The sequence below is a fragment of the Nycticebus coucang genome, chromosome 10 (assembly GCF_027406575.1).
Source record: "Nycticebus coucang isolate mNycCou1 chromosome 10, mNycCou1.pri, whole genome shotgun sequence".
Classification (NCBI taxonomy): Eukaryota; Metazoa; Chordata; class Mammalia; order Primates; family Lorisidae; genus Nycticebus; species Nycticebus coucang.
In genome coordinates this window covers 59,606,081-59,620,242 of record NC_069789.1, presented here as the reverse complement: position 1 = coordinate 59,620,242, position 14,162 = coordinate 59,606,081, and the positions used below count along the sequence as shown (strand labels likewise).

General features: G+C 43.6%; 1 protein-coding gene across 2 annotated transcripts in view; it reads right to left on the bottom strand.

Annotated features, from left to right (window-relative positions):
• The window catches only part of KDM5B (lysine demethylase 5B), a 90,717-nt gene that overhangs the window by 75,264 nt on the left and 1,291 nt on the right, over positions 1-14,162 (bottom strand). The gene's annotated exons all lie outside the window — the stretch shown is intronic.

Below are 14,162 nucleotides of genomic sequence, written 5' to 3'. Positions count from 1 at the left end.
CAAGTTAAAACCTGGCAAATATGAACCATCTGGTTTAAATATCACCAAATAATGAGTTGGTATAACCACAAAGAAAATTGGGAGGATCTTGCCTTAAAGACCTTATAATTATGTGGGTTTGATAGGGATTTGTTCTTTGTTTCCGGAGTTATATGATTAGAGTAATAAGGCAATGTTTCAGTCTCTGCAGATTTCGTAAGTATGCCTCATAGGAATATGTACTTTAATAAAAAGCCCCAACTAGGCTCGGCACCCATAGCACAGTGTTTACAGCACCAGCCACATACACTGAAGGTGGTGGGTTCGAACCTGACCCAGGCCAGCTAATCAACTACAACAAAAAAATAGCCGGGCATTGTGGCAGGCACCTGTAGTCCCAGCTACTTGGGAGGCTGAGGCAAGAGAATGTTTAAGCCCAAGCCCAAGAAATGGAGGTTTCTGTGAGCTGTGACACCATGGCACTCTACCCAGGGTGACATAGTGAGACTCTGTCTCACAAAAAAAGAAAAAAAAGCTCCAACCAAGTGCTCAAAACATAGTAAGTTTACCGTGGCGCCTATGGCTAAAGGACTAGGGCACCAGCCCCATATACTGGGGGTGGCGGGTTCAAGACCGGTCCCAGACAAAACTGCAAAAAAAAAAAAAAAAATTAAGTTTAGACTTTAGCTCTCTGTACGTTACAATTTGGTCAAGCTGATAAGGCAAGAATTAACTGAAGAATGCACAAAAATCTGCCTAAAGCCACACAAAGAGCTTAACTGGGATAATAACATAGCTAGGATAAAAAATCTTCGTCTATAGCCGGGCATTGTGGCGGGCACCTATAGTCCCAGCTACTCAGGAGGCTGAGGCAGGAGAATCGCCTAAGCCCAGGAGCTGGGGGTTGCTGTGAGCTGTGTGACGCCACGGCACTCTACCAAGGGCAATAAAGTGAAACTCTGTCTCTACAAAAAAAAAAAAAAAGAAATCTTCGTCTAATGTCTGCTCCCAACTAAAATACCTAACATTTGAAGATTTAAAATTTGGTATATACATCATTGAGGAGTGTTTTAACACATACAGAAAACAGAATTACTAAGTAAAATGTTTCATTCAAGACCAAAAAAGCCACACTAAAGTCACAGTAGAAGTACAGTACATAGGGCAGCACGTGTGCCTCAATGAGTAGAGCACCGGCCCCATATACCAAGGATGGCGGGTTCAAACCTGGCCCCGGCCAAACTGCAACAAAAATATAGCAAGACGTTGTAGTCCCACCTACTCAGGAGGCTGAGGCAAGAGAACTGCCTAAGCCCAAGAGCTGGCGGTTGCTATGAGCTGTGACACCACAGCACTCTACCAAGGGCAACAAAGTGAGACTCTGTCTCTAAAAAAAAAAGTACAGCATATAGTAATTCCCCCTTATCTTTAGAGGATCCGTTCTAAGACCCCCATTGTATGCCTGAAACCGTGGACAGTACTGACCCCTACGTATACTATGTTTTTGTATAGGGATACATGCATATGTATTGGGAAAATTTCATTCTAAGTTAGATTAACAATAATAAAATAGAACAATTAAAGCAATATAATATAAAAGTTATGTGAATGTGGTCTCTCTCCCTCTCTCTCTCTCTCAGAATACCTGATTGTATGGTACTCGCCTATTTTCAGACTGCGGATGACTAAAACATCATGATTTTGCTTTCCATGGCTAACGAGGGACTACCACACGTGGGTCCACCTAAAAGGCAATGTCCACTGCATTTGAACAAAAAGAGGACAAATCCAAGTTTGCACGGCTGTATGGCGATTCTAATTAGCCTTATTTTTTTTAAGTGTTATCTAATTATTAGCAAGGAATAAAATACAGGCCACCAGGCACAGCAGCTCACACCTGTACTCTCAGCACTTTGGGAGACTGAAGCCAAAAGTTCAAGACCAGCCTGGCCAAGAGAACAAGACCCTGTCTCAAAAAAAAAAAAAAAAGAAGAAAGAAAAGAAAAGATCAGTGGTTTAAGGCTATAATCCTAGCACTCTAGGAAGATCACTTGAATTCAGGACTTTAGGAGTTTGAAAAACCAGCCTGAGGAAGAGTGAGACCATGTCTCTGCTAGGTGCCTATAGTCCCAGCTACTTGGGAGGCTAAAACAGTAGGATCACTTGAACCCAGGAGTTTGAGGTTGCTATGATCTAGGCTGACACTATGGTACTCTAGCTCAGGTGACAGAGTGAGATGCTGTCTCAAAAAAAAAGCAATAACAACTGGTGGCGCCTGTAGCGAAGTGGCTATATACTGGTGGGTTTGAACCTAGCCAAGGCCAGCTAAACAACAATGACAATGACAACAACAACAACAAAAAAAAACAGCAGGGCATTGTCACAGGCGCCTGTAGTCCCAGCTACTCGGGAGGCTGAATCACTTAAGCCCAAAAGTTTGAGGTTGCTGTGAGCTGTGACACCACAGTACTATACCAAGGGTGACATAGTGAGACTGTCTCAAAAAAAAAAAAAAAAAAAAAAAAAAGTGGCTCGGTGCCCGTAGCTCAAGCAGCTAAGACCACATGTAGCTAAGCTACATACACCAGAGCTGGTGGGTTCGAATCCAGCCTGGGCCTGCCAAACAACGACAACTACAACCAAAAAATAGCCAGGTGTTGTGGTAGGCACCTGTAGTCCTAGCCACTTTGGAGGCTGAGGCAAGAGAATCACTTAAGCCCAGGAGTTAGAGGTTTCTGTGAGCTGTGACACAGCAGCACTCTACCCAGGGCGACAGCTTGAGGCTCCGTCTCAAAAAAAAAATAAAAAATACAGGATGGTACCTGTGGCTCAAAGGAGTAGGGTGCCAGCCCCATATGCCGGAGGTGGCGGGTTCATACCCAGCCCCGGCCAGACACTGCAAAAAAAATAATAATAAATAAAAATAAAAAATGAAGTAAAAATAAATCTGGCTTTTGTCCTGAAGTTTTTTTTCTCTTTAAGAGTAAAGTAAACATTTGTTAAAGAGGTAGGTAAACACCTCTTCTGCTTTTCTCCCCACTATTAGAATAACTGCAAAAATATAAAACTTCGGTCAGACTCTGTGGTTCACGCCTGTAATCCTAGCACTCTGGGAGGCCGAGGCGGGTGGACTACCTGAGGTCACAGGGTCAAGACCAGCCTGAGCCAGAACAAGACCTCATCTCTAAAAATAGCCAGGCACTGTGGTGGTGCCTTTAGTCCCAGGCACTTGAGAGACTGAGGCAAGTGAAATGATTAAGCCCAAGAGTTTGAGGTTGCTGTGAGCTTTGACACCATGGCAGAGTCTCACTTTGAGGGCAGCAAAGTGAGACTCTGTCTCAAAAATAAATAAGAATTTTTTTTTTTTTTTTTGAGACAGAGCCTCAAGCTGTCAGTGACATCATAGCTCACAGCAACCTTCAACTCTTGGGCTCAAGCGATTCTCCTGCCTCTGCCTCCCAAGTAGCTGGGATTACAGGTGCCCGCCACAACACCCAGCTATTTTTTGGTTGCAGCCGTCATTGTTGTTCGGCCCGCCAGCTCAGGTGTATGTGGCTGGCGCCTTAGCTGCTTGAGCCACAGGCGCTGAGCCAAATAAAAAGAAATTAAACTTCATCTACTGACCCCTCTGTCAAACGTGAATTGGGATTATTTAAATTTTTTGTTAGATCAGTATAATTCCTTTCCATCTGCATGGCTTCCACAAATTCAGTCATCTCATACTAGGGGAAATTAAAACAATTATAAATCGGGTGGCGCCTGTGGCTCAAGCAGTAGGGCGCCGGTCCCATATGCCGGAGGTGGCGGGTTCAAACCCTGCCCCGGCCAAAAAAAAAGGAGTAGGGCTCCAGTCCCGTATGCTGGAGGTGGTGGGTTCAAACCCAGCCCTGGCCAAAACACACACACACACACACACACACACACACACACAAAACAATTATAAATCTTTCTTAGACAAATCTTACCAAATCTAAACTCCTGCATATATACACACACCCCCACAAGACACACACACGCACCTTCAAGTTTTCTGAAATAATTTTTAACAACTTTACATCTCAAAAATTTTAATCTAATTAAGAAAAAAAGATTCGAGGACAGAAAAGCTTCATTCTAACCCAATGGAAGGATTATATTCTATATACTCTAGCTTTAATATTGGGCTTTTGCCTTTCCACACTTCCCCTTTAAAAAATCTCTTCACTGTAAGGTTTTCGAGGGATATGTATTTGGCATTAACCCTCATTAAATCTGTCCCCAGACTCTTCTTAGCAATGAGCAAATAAAGCTTTGGGATTTAAGCTCCTTTCAATCCATCAATTAATTAATGTAGACAACAGCCCTAGGTCAGTGTCAGATCCCCTAACAGCAGGAGAGAAGGCGTACATTGGGGTAAAATGACTTTGTGCAAGGTCATGATGGAATTAGAGTCAAGACTCTACCCACTTATTTTTTAGAATCCACAAATAAGGGCGGCGCCTGTGGCTCAAAGGGATGGGGCGCCGGTCCCATATGCTGGAGGTGGTGGGTTCAAACCCAGCCTCGGCCAAAAACCACAAAAAAAAAAAAAAAAAAAGAATCCACAAATAACATCTCTTCCTGTCCTCTTTTGCATAATAGAGGAACTGGCTTTTAAAGTAATAAATAAAAATATACATATATACAGTCCCCTGGATAAACCTCATCTTTTTTTTTTTTGTAGAGACAGAGTCTCACTGTACCGCCCTCGGGTAGAGTGCCGTGGCGTCACACGGCTCACAGCAACCTCTAACTCTTGGGCTTACGCGATTCTCTTGCCTCAGCCTCCCGAGCAGCTGGGATTACAGGCGCCCGCCACGACGCCCGGCTAGATAAACCTCATCTTTATTTCTACAAAATATTTGTTAAATTTTCCCATATTTTACAAGAAAACTACCAAATGAAATGAAATCACCAAGTTCTACAAAGTCATTCATTATGAAATTATCTCCTAAGAAATAAAGTGATAATTTCAGCAAGGGAAGGGTAGATTTTAAGAGATTATTAATAAAAAAAATATTTTCAAAGACCTAACTTTTGGCTCGGCGCCCATAGCTCAGTGGCTAGGGTGCCGGCCACATACACCCAGGGGCTGGCGGGTTCAAACGTGACCTATGCCTGCTAAACAACTACAAAAAAAAAAAAATAGCCAGGCATTGTGGTGGGTGCCTGTAGTCCTGGCTATTTGGGAAGCTGAGGCAAGTGAATCACTTAAGCCCAAGAGTTTGAGGTTGCTGTGAGCTGTGCCACCACAGTACTCTACTGAGGGTGACATAGTAAGACTGTCTTGGAAAAAAAAGAAAAAGCTAATTTTTAAATTGACCATTTTGAAGAAAATATTTAATAACACATGTTAATTAGCAATTCTGCTCAAACAGAAATTGTTTGATCGTTTAATCAATGCTGAAAGTAAAAGTATCATTCTTTAGAGAAAAGTAAACCTAACAATCTAACCAAGAATAGAGGCTCTCCTAAGTGTCACATCCCTAAAACTCTTTCCAGAAGGGACTTCATTCTATTTCTCAGTTACTCCTAACTACCAGCTTTGTTTTGTCAACCTAAATACATACTTGACTTGAGAGAAAACCAGTGACCTTCAATTGTAGAGAACAGCTTTTGTCCTATTTAGGTTAGGAGTGACATTGGACAATTAGGAGTGAACACCTTTACTGAACCATGATCACTTCACTAAGAGAGGAAAGTTGAGATAAAGTCTGGCCAACACAAAAATGAACAGATAGCAGGGAAGGGAACTATGTTGGCAGAGAATGCCCTCCACCCACCACCCACTCCCACACCTATGTGCCAAGAATTGGGCTGAAGATGGTCAAGTGACTACACAGGTTCCAACAAATGTATAATAAAGGGAGGGTGCAGTGGGCTCCCAAACTCTGGGAGGTCAAGGTAGGTGGATCACCCAAGCTCAGGATTTCAAGACCAGCCTGAACTAGAGTGAGACCTCACCTCTAAAAATAGCCAGGTGTTGTGGTCCCAGCTACTCAGGAGGCTGAGGCAAGACGACTGCTTGAGCCCAAGAGTTTGAGGTTGCCGTGAGCTATAACGCCATGGTATACTCTAGCCTAGAGCAACAGAAACTGTCTCCAAAAAAAGTCTAACAGCAATAAAACCACTGACTAAAACTAAGAAATATTATTCCCACCTAACTGGCAAAGTGATCATGGTTCAGTAAAGGTGCTCACTCCTAATTGTCCAATGTCACTCCTAACCTAAATAGGACAAAAGCTGTTCTCTACAATTGAAGGTCACTGGTTTTCTCTCAAGTCCAATGCTGCTAACTCTGCTTTCTGCTCTTGTAGTTGTATTCAGAAAAATAGCTAAAGTTACTATTCTCTATACATTTTTACATGCTTGACATTTTTTTCATAACAAAAGAATTTAATTTATACCCCAAAAGTGATGAGTTTGGCAGAATAAAGTAATTAGCCTTTATATTCAGAAAGCAAGCTCAAAAAAAAAAAAAAAAAGATGGCTCAGCACCTGTGGCTCAAGCAGCTAAGGCACCAGCCACATACACCTGAGCTGGTGGGTTCAAATCCAGCCTGGGCCCGCCAAGCAACAATGATGGCTGCAACCATAAAATAGCCGGGCCTATCGGCAGGCTCCTATAGTCCCAGATACTTGGGAGGTGGAGAGGCAGGAGAATCGCTTGAGTCCAGGAGTTCGAGGTTGCTGTAATCTGTGATGCCAAGGCACTCTACCCAGAAGGCCGCATATAAAGGTATATGAGAATATTTGAGTATTGCACATTAAAAAGAATGGTCTACAATTAAAGATTTGAATGTTTAAATCACAGCGGAGAAAAAAGGACTCAAACAAATGCATTTAGTCAAATTCTACATCTTTGTTCCAACCTACAATTACAGAACTGAAATTCCTCACTGTCTCAGAGGTAGCTTTTCTCCATCAGTCTGGGCCATAAACTTGGTTGTAAAAAGCAAATTCACCACAAAATTCATTTAATAGAAAAATGACAGAGGCTCGGCGCCGGCCACATGCACCGAACATGGCGGGTTTGAGGCGGGCCCAGGCCAGCTAAACAACAATGACAACTGTAACAAGAGAATAAATAGCCGGGCATTGTGGTGGGTGCCTGTAGTCCCAGCTACTCAGGAGGCTGAGGGCAAGAGAATCTCTTCAGCCCAAGAGTTTGAGATTGCTGTGAGCACCATAGCACTCTACTGAGGGTGACATAGTGAGACTGTCTCAAAAAAAAGAAAAAGGGTGGTGCCTGTGGCTCAGTGAGTAAGGCGCCGGCCCCATATACCGAGGTGGTAGGTTCAAACCTGGCCCCAGCCAAATTGCAACAACAAAAAAAATAGACGAAGGGTGGCGCTGTGGCTTAAGAAGTAGGGCGCCAGCCCCATATACCACAGGTGGTGGGTTCAAGCCCAGCCCCAGCTAAAACTGTAAAAAAAATAAAATAAAAAAAAAAATCTCAAAAAAAAATAGACGGGCATTGTGGCAGGCGCCTATAGTCCCAGCTACTCGGGAAGCTGAGGCAAGAGGATCTCCTAAGCCCAGAAGTTGGAGGTTGCTATGTGACGCCATGACACACTACTGAGGGCAATAAAGTCAGACTGTCTCTTAAAAAAAAAAAAAAAAGAAAGAAAGAAAAGCAAAGAAAAATGACAGAATGACAGAAAAAGAAAGAAATTGAAAGAATTTCTGGAGGTGTACAAAAGTTACCTCATTTAATTTTTCTCTTTAACCCCATGTTAGAACGTAGCAGGCAGTTAATACTTAAGAAAATTTTGTTAAGATGATCACTTATCATCGTCATATTAAAACCAAATTTCTCACAACTCACATTTTAAAAATCCAAACTTTATTGTCAAACTTTATTTTTTATTTTATTATCTTTTTTTTTTTTTTGAGACAAAGTCTTACTCTGTCACCCTGGGTAGAGTGTCATTGTCATCATCATAGCTCACAGCAGCAACAAACTCTTAGGCTCAAGAGATCCTCCTGCCTGTAGCTTCCCAAGAAGCTGGGACTATATAAGATGCCTACCACGATGCCCAGCTAATTTTTCTATTTTTAGTAGAGACAAAGTCTCCCTCTTGCTCAGGCTGGTCTTGAACTCCAAACTCAAGCAATCCACTCACGTTGGCCTCCCAGAATGTCAGGATTTATGGACATGAGCCCCTGGGCTCCGCCTCAATTTTTTTTTTAATTGAATAGTTTACCATGATATTTTTTACCTTTCTAAAAGAAAAGGCAGATTTTTACTTGCCTATATTCAAGTATCCAAATATCCTCAATTTTGTTATTGTCCCCCCAAATTAAACAAATAAGCAAGCTTATCACTAATCAACCAGAAACTCTTAAGCATAGACCAACATATCGTAAACAAAATCAAGTACATCAGAGTCAAAGAATAAAATTAAGAGTTAATAATTTTTTCTCTCAATAAATGAATTAAAACAAAAAAATGAATTAAAACTCTGGCTTTCATAGAGAACATTTATTTACACTTTACTTTTTTTTTTTTGTTTGTAGAAACAGTCTCACTGTACCGCCCTCGGTAGAGTGCCGTGGCGTCACACAGCTCACAGCAACCTCCAGCTCTTGGGCTTACCTGATTCTCTTGCCTCAGCCTCCAGAGTAGCTGGGACTACAGGCGCCCACCACAACACCCAGCTATTTTTTGGTTGTAGTTCAGCCGGGCCGGGTTTGAACCCGCCACCCTCGGTATATGGGGCCGGTGCCTTACCAACTGAGCCACAGGCGCCGCCCACTAATTTTGTTCTGTTTTAAAGTAGTTACCTGGCTCAGCGCCGGTAGCACAGTGGTTACGGTACCAGGCACATGCACCGAGGCTGGTGGGTTCAAATCCAGCCTGGGCCAGCTAAACAACAATGACAACTGCAACAAGAGAATAGCCAGGCGTTGTGGCAGGCGCCTGTAGTCCCAGCTACTAGGGAGGCTGAGGCAAGAGAATCGCTTAAGCCCAGGAGTTTGAGGTTGCTGTGAGCTGTGATATCACGCACTCTACAGAGGGTGACATAGTGAGACTCTGTCTCAAAAAAAAAAAGTAGTTACAAGTGAGTACGTGGCTTCTTTTGGAAGAGGAAAATATTCTAAAGTTGACTGTGGTGATGGTTGTACAACTCTGTGAAAATACTAAAAACGACTGAATGGTACATAAAAAATGAAGAAATGAGGTGGTACCTGTGGCTCAGTGGGTAGGGCGCTGGCCCCATATACTGAGGGTGATGAGTTCAAACCTGGCTGGCCAAACTGGAACAAAAAAATAACTGGGTGTTGTGGCAGGCGCCTATAGCCCCAATTACTCCAGAGGCTGAGGCAAGAGAATCGTCTAAGCCCAGGAGTTGGAAGGTTGCTGTGACGCCACAGCACTCTACTGAGGGCAACAAAGTGAAACTCTGTCTCTACCAAAAAAAAAAGGAAGAAATGTTATGGTATATGAATTACATCTCAAAAAGTTTTTGTTTTTTTTGAGACAGGGTCTTAATCTGTCTCCTGGGCTACAGTGCAGTATCACCATCATCCCCAGCTCACTGCTACCTCAAAAACATTCCTGGGCTTAAGCAATCCTTAGTCCTCAGCCTCCCAAGCAGCTAGAGCCACAGGCACCACCAAACCAGGCTATTTTTTCTATTTTTTTGTAGAGAAGTCTCACTCTTGTTCAGGCTGGTCTCAAACTGCAAGCCTCAAGCCAAGTGATCCTCCCTCTTACCTTGGCCTTCCAAAAAGTGCTAGGATTACAGGCATGAGCTATAATTATTTTTATAAAGTAGTTATATAGAGGCCAGGCGTAGTGGCTCAAGCCTTTAATCCTAGCACTCTGGGAGGCTGAGACGGGTGGATGACCTGAGCTCAGGAGTTCAAGACCAGCCTGAGCAAGAGGGGGACCCCATCTCTACCAAAAATAGAAAACTTCCCAGTTGTGGCTGGCACCCATAGTCCCAGCTACTTGGGAAGTTGCAGGCAGAGTATCTATTAAGTCCAAGAGTTTGAGGTTGCTGTGAGCTATGATGATGCCAAGACATTCTACCCAGGGAGACAGAGTAAGACTCAGTCTCAAAAAAAAAAAGGTAGTTATACATTCCTCCTCAAGGGTTCCTACTGATAAGCCTTTCCTTCAAATGTTAAACATTTAAAGTAGCCAAGGGGGACAGGGTGGTGGCTTACACTTGGGAGGCTGAGACGGATGGATGACCTGAGCTCAGGAGTTCAAGACCAGCCTGAGCCAGGGCAAGACCTCATCTCTAAAAATAAAATATTGTGGCAGGCACCTGTAGTCCCAGCTACCTGGGAGGCTGAGGCAAAAGAACTGGTTGAGCCTTAGAGTTTGGGGTTGCTGTGAGCTGTGACACTACAGCACTCTACTGAGGGCAACAAAGTGAGACTCTGTCTCAAAAAAATAAAAATAAATAAATAGTAAAGTAGCGAAGGAATTACTACAACTAGAGAAAGATTTCACGACATCACAAGGCGGGTAGATTGCCTGAGCTCACTGGTTCGAGAGCAGCCTGAGCCAAAGCAAGAATCCCCCATCCCGCCCCGTCTCTACAAAAATAGCAGGGCATTGTAGTGGGCATCTGTAGTCCCACCAGCTACGTGGGAGGCTGAGGCAAGAGGATTGCTTGAGCCTAAGAGTTTGAGGTTGAGGTTATTGTAAGCTAAGACGCCACGGCACTCTACCAAGGGTGACCAAGTGAGACTGTCTCAAAAAAGAAAAAAAAAAAAAAAAGAAAGAAAAAGATTTCATGACATCAGAGAAATTGGAAAAACAGAGGGTTAGGCCAAAGTCCAAATTCAGAGAATGACAGGCCAGAATGGGAGTAAGTTCCACATTGTTCACACTTCCACTGTACAAAGAAATGAATATTTAAGTTCCTCCTTGTTCTCTTAAGAATAGAACCAACAGGCTCACTCAAGGATGCTGACTACTTTCAAACACTTAAGCGCAATTTTATAAGCTGGCTATAAAAGTGGAGTCAAACTAGTTAGTGACCAGAGAAATTAAAGCTGAAAAAATATGTCCACTATGCCATCTGTGGTTTGATTTAAATCCCTGATTTTGGGATTTGGGGGCACTGTCAAAGATGAAATCTGTGGAATCTGCCTATCTATGATCAAATGTTGGATTAGAAGACAAGAAAGTTAAGTTATAAAAGCCATCAAATATATTCCTATCAAACTTGGGAGACTCAAAAAAGTATTGACTCAAACAATCAACTGTTTTTTTGCCTAATAGTTATTACACTCCACAAATTATTTCCAAATACCACAAGGTGATACGGAAAATATCCTCTGTTCTTAAACAGGTATCTAAGTACAATATAAAGAAGGAATTAAAATTTGCATTTTAAATGTTATAAAACCAGAAAAAGACTAATTTTAAGTTTGAAAAGGTCTCAGCCTGGGGCGGCGCCTAGGGCTCAAAGGGGTAGAGCGCCGGTCCCATATGCCGAAGGTGGCGGGTTCAAACCCAGCCCCGGAAAAAAAAAAAAAAAAGAAAAGGTCTCAGCCCAGAAAACAAACCTGGCTATCCCATATACTTGATAAAATTTCAAACAAAAGTCTGTTTATAGTTCTCTCTTTAAAATCCAGATTTGAAGGTAAGATGTGCTACCTTTTAGCACATTTATCTTACCATATTTTCACAAATTTCTGACAACCCCTAGGCCCCATATATAAAATAATGTAAACACCCTAAGTTTTCAAATGCCAAGCTGTTTAGGAGTCTCACTAAGAAAACAGATATAAACTGAAGCTATATAAGTACCATTAATAAAGATATAAAGGTAAAAACAAAAGTAAATAGAAATGCTTTAAGTCGGGCGGCGCCTGTGGCTCAGTGGGTAAGGCGCCGGCCCCATATACTGAGGGTGATGGGTTCAAACCCGGCCCCAGTTGAACTGCAACCAAAAAATAGCTGGGTGTTGTGGTGGGCGCCTGTAGTCCCAGCTACTGGGGAGGCTGAGGCAAGAGAATCACTTAAGCCCAGGAGTTGGAGGTTGCTGTGAGCTGTGTGATGCCGTGGCACTCTACCGAGGGCCATAAAGTGAGACTCTGTCTCTACAAAAAAAAAAAAAAAAAAGAAATGCTTTAAGTCACCCCCTCACCTCCTAACAAGTAAAATATCAACAGTCAGTCCCAATTCCCCCTTTAATATAGCTATTTTTGTTCTAAAAATTCAGTGAACAAAAATCATCTAGAAACACAGGCATTACACAGCTATTGCCATGGAAAATATTTCATATCTCTTGAAGGATTTGTTGCTGTATTTCAACTATATGAAACCACTTGTTCACAGTGTTCCAAAAAACAAAACAGTTTCAAAACAAAGACTATTTACATCTCTTAAGCAGCCTTTGTTCCAAAAAGACCCCTTTTCAAGAGCTACAACTTCTGGAATCATTTCTCTTTTTGTGGTTATATCAAAAACAAATAACTCCCAAACTCTTTCCATTTGTCATAGGAGTTTGTTAAACAAAGAAGGATGCAAGTCTCCTCCCCACAAAGGAGGTCTCCAAAATAGAACACTGGTTATGTTTGTAGGTTATTTGTGCCTCTTTAACCCCCTTCCTCAGGCTGTAGTATGTAGTACTCTCAATACAAAATGGTGGCCATCATGTCTGTCTGACACTCAGGGTGGGAAAAGGCAATACGATCACACGTTTTGCAAAGATTGCCATTAATGTATCAGTCAAGATAAGGAGATGGGTAGCCAAACCTAACCACAGTAACACTATCTTTTTCGGAAAAGGGCCCTCTAAAAGGCAAAGAATAAGAAAGCAAGATAAAGGATTTACCCTAGCCCTAGAATATACCACAATACCAACATGGAGGACAACTCCCAGGAACCTGACTCCTCACATTTTGGTTTCTTAGAACTTACTCAAGTTATTACCTAATTTCTTCATTAAATCCCACTCATGCAAATGTACAATATTCATACCCACCCTTCCTAGCATGTGACATAAAGCTAAACTGTTAAATGTTTGAAACATGACCTATTATTTAAGAATTAAAACCTTGCCTCTAACCAGCCCGGTTATAACTTCTGCAGGCCTTTTTACACTCTAAAAGAAATGTACTTCCCTGAAGCAACAAGAATTACCCTTGACCACTACACTGAGAGAAATGGATCTATTTTCAAAAATTTCCCCCATACTCGTTGACCAGTTATTTTCTGAGGCATGTATTTCATCCCCATTTTCAAACTTGTTTAAGGAAATCTAAAGTATGATGTCCCTGTTTTAATCCGGGGTGGGGGAGGAAGTTGGGATAAATTAGAATTATTCAAGGATCTCCCTCAAAACAGCTTTTCAAAACAGAATGATTACAGGCAGAATCCCCGCAACTCAAAATGTCATTACAAAGAGCAAGCTTAAGGGAGAAGGAGTTGGGGGGGGGGGGTATCCTTCCTCCAACAGGGGAGGGGGCGGGGGAGGAGAGTGGGTGAAGATTCTTAAACCGTAGGAAAGGCAGTTAAACCACCTTCGCAACGGTCCCAGCCGGTCCAACCGTCGTTCAGGCCAACTCGGACTCAGACCATCCCGAAACATGGGGTGGGGGGGGGAAGAGGGTTGTAGGAGCGCATCCAGTTCCGGCTGTGGGGGTTGGTGGGGTAGGGAAGGGGCTGGCCTGGCCTAACTCGGTGGACGTTGGAGCGGTTAGGGATGGTTTCGCAGACTCCCACCCCACTCACAGGCCCCGGGCACTTTAGACGGGGCTTGCGGGGCTGAAGTGGGTGACTGCGTTTCAGCCTCCGGAGGATGGGCGCCTGGACAAACAAGCATGAAATCTCCCGCGGTCTTCTCGTCTGACATCCCCTCGCCCCACAATCGCGGCCTTGCCCCCCACCAACACAGACCAGGCCTCCCCGGGGAGTACGGAGGCTGGGCCAGAAGTCGGGTGTGTGCGCGCGCCAGAGCGCGGGAGGGCATCGGGGCCCAGCGCCGCCGGTCCTGCGCTCCACGCCCCCCGAAAGTACCCCCTAAACACTTACGCCCCCCACAACATATCAGCTCCGGGGCCGGACCGCCGGCTCCTCCTTGCCCCCCGGCAGCGCTGGCCGCCCCCTCCGAGACCCCGGCCCGGGGCACACCTGGAGGCCCGGGGACCAGGGGTTGGGAGGGGTGCCCTGGTCTGGAGGGTGGGGCGCCCAG